The sequence below is a fragment of the Triticum aestivum genome, chromosome 3A (genome assembly GCF_018294505.1).
Source record: "Triticum aestivum cultivar Chinese Spring chromosome 3A, IWGSC CS RefSeq v2.1, whole genome shotgun sequence".
Classification (NCBI taxonomy): Eukaryota; Viridiplantae; Streptophyta; class Magnoliopsida; order Poales; family Poaceae; genus Triticum; species Triticum aestivum.
Window position 1 is genome coordinate 203,638,046 of NC_057800.1, and position 7,122 is coordinate 203,645,167.

A 7,122-nucleotide genomic window follows, 5' to 3' on the forward strand; every position below is an offset into this window, starting at 1 on the left:
ATTCTAGCATTCTGCAGTTCAGTCCACTGATATGGCCCTTTACACATATACCCATGCATATGTAGTGTAGTTCCTTGCTTGCGAGTACTTTGGATGAGTACTCACAGTTGCTTTCTCCTTCTTTTCCTCCTTTCCCTTGTACCTGGTTATCGCAACCAGATGTTGGAGCCCAGGATCCAGACGCCACCGTTGACGACGACTGCTACTACTCGAGAGGTGCCTACTACTACGTGCAGGCCGCTGTCGACGACCAGGAGTAGTTTAGGAGGATCCCAGGCAGGAGGCCTGCGCCTCTTTCGATCTATATCCCAGTTTGTGCTAGCCTTCTTAAGGCAAACTTGTTTAACTTATGTCTGTACTCAGATATTTTTGCTTCCGCTGACTCGTCTATGATCGAGCTCTTGTATTCGAGCCCTCGTGGCCCCTGGCTTATAATATGATGCTTGTATGACTTATTTTATTTGTAGAGTTGTGTTGTGATATATTCTCGTGAGTCCCTGATCTTGATCGTACACGTTTGCGTGTATGATTAGTGTACGATTGAATCGGGGGCGTCACAGTCTGACTAACCCACATGTATGAGGTTATCAAACTCATTATAAGTGAGCATGTAATAGTCATCGCCTTGTATATACTGCAAAGCTTGATAACAAATTTCCAGCGGTCCAATTCTAGATTAAACACAATTTGCCAAGTTACCCGATCATAAATAAGAGGGCGCGCCTTCATACTTGAATACATATATTGCTTCTGACAACCGAAGCATAAGGAACTAACATTATCTGATCAGTTCATAAATGTTCCTTGGACACTGAGATGTCCACTTTTATTGCCCTTAACTTGAGTAGCAGGTGAGATAGAGTACTGCCACATAATATTTTCTTTCGTACTCTATTGACGTATGTCGTCATAAGAGAACTTATACTCCTTTTGGACCTATATCTTGATGAACCTCGATACAAATAAAGTATAAGGCATCACCAAGATCCTTTATGTCAATGGAAGATACAAATTCTTGGCTCGCCAAAAAATATTCCATCTTCACATTTAGTGAACTTACTCCCCCTTGTCCCAACGCTCGCCTTATTTCATAATTGAATTTCTTGAGGCAACATACCTTATGTTAACTTCATCTATTTGACAAAACCTGACGGTTGAGTTATACATACATTATTAACTCAATCAACACAAGAGCATGCTATAATAATAACACAAGCATCATAACAACCCACTTAGGAAACTCTATTGAGCTCCATACATCATTAGAGCTCATTATCACACAAGCTTCTAAGATGATCATTCACACACATTATCAATCACAGGGAAAATGTTAAGTCTCAACATTAACTGTTGCAAGGCATTTTTTGTCAACTTACCTGATGCATATGAACAAAGATCTAACATAGTTATCCTTAAGATTCATGTTCATATGCTCCAGGTTTCCCGACGATCATTTTATTTAAAGGATGTAAAACATGTCCAAAATCTTGATAATACTCGTTTCAGTTCTAAACCACAATACCATTGAGCTGAACATAGAAAAGAACTTAATGCAAAATGACAAATGATTACAAACGACATTAGTCAGAAATATAACCACAAGCCACATGATACTGACAAACTTGCCACTTGAGTGAAGTGTGACATATGATTATAAACGACGTTGGTCAATATATAATCAACATGTTACATCATTATGGTCATTAGGCTAGCAAGATTGACACTTTAGCATTCATGTGTGCTTCATAATGCTCACAAGGGACTAAGTACACACTAACATGACAGAGGAGTCATTTTTCATTCATTCTTCTATTTTTTATTCATTCTTCTAAATAAGACTTGTTGCATCTTAATTAGAGAACCTTAGAATGTGCTTTTCATTCATTCTCCAACTAAGATTTCTTGTTGGTTCCATCTTAATTGGAGAATTGAGATACATATTTTGCTTAGTTGTACATGCTATGGTCTAAATACGAGAATTGAATGTGATATCTCATATTAAATGAGACTTCCATTCCCCCCCTCGAAATGTGGTCTAAAACCACAATTTTGATGAGGTCTCATTAATTATACTTCTCCTGTATCTTAAATTGTAGCATAGCATATAATATTGACAAAAGACCCATTCAGTGAAAACATAACTTGTCTCACCCTAGGGCAGGACTAACATTACATAATTGGAGTTGACTTAATAACATACAAAATCATGTCATCTGCCCGAGAACAAAAAATAATAAATTTCTCCAATAACCAGGAGCATGAACAATCATCAATAAGATGGAGAATTAAGCACCTCCAAATTCTAGTGGAATAAATCCAATAGTTTTGACTTTAAACTCCATTGCATTAGTAATGTGCATGTCGGCACATGCATCTCGAGACCTCTCCCAATGTCTACCTTAACATCATGATTAAAATCCTACAACCGTAATGGCAGAAAGTTGGGAGATTTGTTACATGAGACAATGATCTCCACTCTCCACATGGGAAAGTTACTTCCATAAGGTTTGTTTATGCCAAAATATCATCATATTTTAAACCGTATTACTGTTTGGCAGAAAACGAAAAAAGAACCTCCTTTATTCATAAAGGACACATGAAAATAATCAATGTTGGTCAGAATATCATCACATGCCATTATAACCCCCCCTTTTTTAATCTCTAATCAAAACTTCTCGTTGGTTCCATTTTGATTAGAGAGACATAAAATCACATAATGATGAGTACGAACTCTGGCCAAATTAATAGCTAGCATTAACATGAAGCAACAACATAAAACCATGTTTGCCATCATACATAATCCTTTTGACACTAAAGCTGACACCGTATAATAACACTGATATAAGTGTCAAAATTACCATTAAAATTCTCAATGACATTGGAATTAACATAAAAATATAAATGTTAATTCAACTGAATAAACATTAAAATTGACATTCATTGTGAATATGCCATTAATACTATTTTTCGGAAATCATTTCCAAAATATTAAATTTGGCAATAAAACCACATAAGGATTCACCAAATAACAATATTTGGTGACAACATGTACTTTAGAACAATTCTTTTGGTAAAATTCCTATATTAAGGCAATTGGTCATAATTTCATCACACCATTTTGGGTCATTATGCACATTTCAGTAGTGCATATCTTAATTTTTTTTAGAAATTGTGCATATCTTAATTAAATGACATATAATGCAGTCAGATAAAATTTTAGCTTTGTACAATAGACATAATGGTCCAAAATGATTATTGCGCATAGTGTGGTGCGATGCGACCATCAACATTATCTTTGAGGTGGCCTTAGCCCATTAATAATGATCACATCATTAAGAAATTCCATAGGAATGACAACATAAACTTCACTCAAATATTTTTTTTTAGAAAATTAAACGAGTGACTGAAAAATGCTCAACATTTAATCATTTCAATAATTCTTGAAAGGTAATCATCATAAAATATGTCACTAAAAATGACATCATACATCAATATCATATTAGATTTTCCAAATTAAATTATCTTGTTGGTTCCATTCTATTGAGGAATTTAAAACATGGTTTCAACATAACTTTAGGCAATTTCAAACTTGTTAATAGTGCATGGGCATTATTATATGGATAACATCATATAAAATGCACCACACACACACACACACACACAAAACACAAATACAATCATTAACATTATTTTGCAAAAAAAATTGGTGCACATTTTTTTCTAAATTAAACAGTGCATTAAACATTACCAAAATACTTAAAAGCACAGAGTTGCATTGAAAATTCAGAAGTACTGTATCATATTTTGCCCCAAAAAGCTGCTTGAGCGCATTAGGAAAAGCCGCCCGAGCGGTCCATAGAGTGGGAATGGATGCAGGCCGAGACAACCTGGGCTGAGGCCTTCTGCCACAATTTGTGCACAGGGCGGCCGCATGCCCGTTAATCATTCCTCACGAAATTGAGGCGTCCGATCCGATCAGACGGTTGAAAACGGATTTGGCCAAACCCTAGCACATTTTCCCCACGTTCTCCCGCATTCGCCGCTATTCTCGCACGTTCGAGAGAGAGAGCGAAGCGGCGAGCGCTCTGCCAGGCGGCGGCTCAGCGCCCATTTCGCCGGCATCCATGGCGGCTCGGCGGCTCCGCTCGCCGGAGTAGCGTGCAGCGGAGAGATCCCGCGCGCTACTCCGTCGAGCGTGGCTACCCGTGCTGCGCGCGTGGCATCAGGCAGCGGTGCGACGGCGAGAGGGGAGGCGACGGAGACGCGCGGGGCATGGAGACCGAGCGGCGTCTTTGTCCTTAAGGGCGGCACGACGGCGCACATCTTCCCGCGCATCATCTCCGACGGGAGTCAACGGCGGTGCTGCTTCGGCGCCTTCGCACGGCAAGGCCGTGCGAACCCCGGAGGGTAGGAGGGCGACGACGCGGCCATTAGGTGAGGCCCTGACCTCAAGCATTTTGCGGATTTTTCTTTTCCTTTGGAGTTTCTTGAAACATACATATTCCCCTCCTAATTCCTTTCCGATCCAAAACTCACGTGATTAATAGCTAACAGACCTTGAATAGATCTTGAGCTATAAACATTAAGAATTGAAAAGCCCATATCTACTAAAACTTTTACCACATGAACTTTGAGTCTTGGCATACGACCGAAATCAGATCTTAACTTCAGACCAGAATCAGTTAATTACTAGGTCGTGACTATTATCACATAACAACATAATCGTCACCTTAACGTAACAACTTCAGATCTTAAAGATGAATAATTAGTACCAAACCATGAGCAATTAGACCCTGACATCAGTGACTAACAGTAAAACAGGGTCTAATTGGGGTTCTAACCGAGATTAACCTTGCTCTAGATACCAATGTTAGAGTAACTCTTTAGGATTAACATGATATGATCTTAATCTCATGATTAGAACACCAAAATACATATGCGGAAGATTAGGTACTAACCAGAATCATTGTAAAACTACCAGTAGTCCATGGCTGCACCTTGGGTCCTCCATGGCCGGGGAAGGACAGCACCAGGATTACGTGATGAGCAGCAGCGCCGCCAGCACTGAGGGGGCTCCCCCGTGAGCCTCCTGCAGTGTGGAGCTTATTGGGGAAGAAGCAGCAGCAGGGAGATGGACGTGCAGGGTGCCGCCGGCACTGCCCTGGAGGTGGCCGGCGGTGGTAGACGGTCTTCGTCTCCGTTAGCACCTCATCAGGATCAGTAGTTAGCGAGAGACCTGGCCTTACCGTGCAGATCGTTAGATCACACGGGAGGGGTCCTTTTTCCTTATTTATTTTTTAGGTGCTAGGGAGGCGGGACCGAGACCAAAACAGTTGGTTTGGTGCCCCCGATCAGGGCACGTACGTGGGAGTTGAGCTCCCCCCTTTTTCTCTCGGTTTGTTTTGACCGAGATCAATTCCAACATCCTGGGCATGTACGTTTTACTCCATGATGGAACTATCTCCCTCCTAATATGTCCTGGGTATCTATATATGCTATACTCCATACCGGGCTTTGTTTTACATTATTGTTTTGCTATTCCAGCGTACATGTAGGAGTACAGTTTTTGGGTGGATACCGGCGCGGAGAAGGCTCTTTCCATTTTGCAAATTCACCACCTGGTAAGAATAAGGTTAGGAGAAACAAGTGATCTCTTCGTAGGGATGGCCTGCAAAGACGTCAACTTATTGCCGAACAGGTACCGGTTCTTCACTATGGATGATCATCCTTGACTTTTATGATTAATCCTAATAATGGTTTTACGATTTACATCCTTTAGGGTGCTAATAATCTAAGATGCAATAAGGAAGCTTTGTTTTCGTGTGTTATGGACAACCTTCACCCACATCCCACCTATATCATTGTAGTTGTCATTTAGGTTGTACTAAGTGAACTCCACAATGCCGTTCGGAGAGCCACCTCTCCTTCCTCAACCGTTGCTCTATGTGCTGCCGTCAACGTGGTAATAAAAATCCTCTCCTACAAAGGGAAGGAGGAATATTGTCATCACATCTTGCCATATCCGGTCTGCCCTGTACACCCTCCCCTCTCATCCAGTCCTCGATAAGCATTCCATCTCCGATGATGTACCGTGACCCAGGTCCTCGACCCAGCCAATTCCTGATTCTTGGCAACAAGAAGTGTTTAATCTGTAAGAAAACACGGGGGTTGTGAAAAAGCGAGTAGAAGTATGAGGGAAGCCATATTGACCAGATCAAGGGATAAACATATCTGGCGACATTAGTTTTTAAAGTTTTAAACATTTCCTTGTACGTGCACAATGACAAGTGTGCGATGACATGGCCGGCGCATCACCGTAGGATTGGGCACACTTCAATTTGTTGTGATCAGGTGGAGACCATACCATCTATGAGAGGGGAAGAAGGATAAGTGGTGACACAGCCGACGCCGTGTTCAAATAGAGGATGTGGACCTGTTGAGAGTCTTGAGCCATGAGTCTCCAGTTAAAAGAAAAAGAGTCGTTGTTGTGGCAGATCATAATTTAGCCGGTCGGACGAATAGGAGGAGTTCGATCGTAATTCATCCGGCAAGTAAAGAAACCAGCCGGTAAAAGCAGCCCAGGAGCCTGACATCGGTCGTCTCTACGCATCGGGCTGATCGTACAAGCGCGCTCATGGACAACGCCGGGCTGCTCGCCGCCTGCCTCGCCACTAGTCCTGGCCATGGGCCGCCCGGCCCGAACAGCCCGGCCCGAAAAAGCCTGGCCCAACCCTGCTCCCGGGCCGGGCCTGGGCCTAGGTTTTGAGCCCGAGGACTAGGTCGGGCCGGGCCTGGGCCTGCTGTTTATGCCATTTACTGAAGAGGCCTGGCCTGAGGCCCGAGGCCCGACGTGTTTTTTGCTGTGATGGGTCGGGCTCGGGCCTGAAAACTAGGCCCGACGGCCGGGCTGGGCTCGGGCCTGAGTTTTCTACCTTGGGCTTGGTCAGGCCCGGCCCGAAGCCTGGCCCGGCCCGGAGGATGGCCAGGTCTACTCGCCACCGTCGTGGCCAACCTGCTCGCTGGACATCGATTGGTGGGTGCCTCCGACGCCCGCTGGCGCCACCTTCTCATCGTTACCATTGGCCGAAGAGCCAAACACGTGGCGCTCGCCGTCGCGTTGTG

General features: G+C 43.0%; 1 long non-coding RNA gene across 1 annotated transcript; it reads right to left on the bottom strand.

Moving 5' to 3' along the window:
• Positions 1 to 790: 790 nt before the first annotated feature.
• Positions 791 to 5,495, bottom strand: LOC123060963 (uncharacterized). Its single transcript, XR_006428392.1, has 2 exons — positions 4,959 to 5,495; positions 791 to 1,147 (listed from the first exon to the last, which is right to left on the bottom strand). It is a non-coding gene; the product is annotated as an uncharacterized lncRNA (long non-coding RNA).
• Positions 5,496 to 7,122: the final 1,627 nt, after the last annotated feature.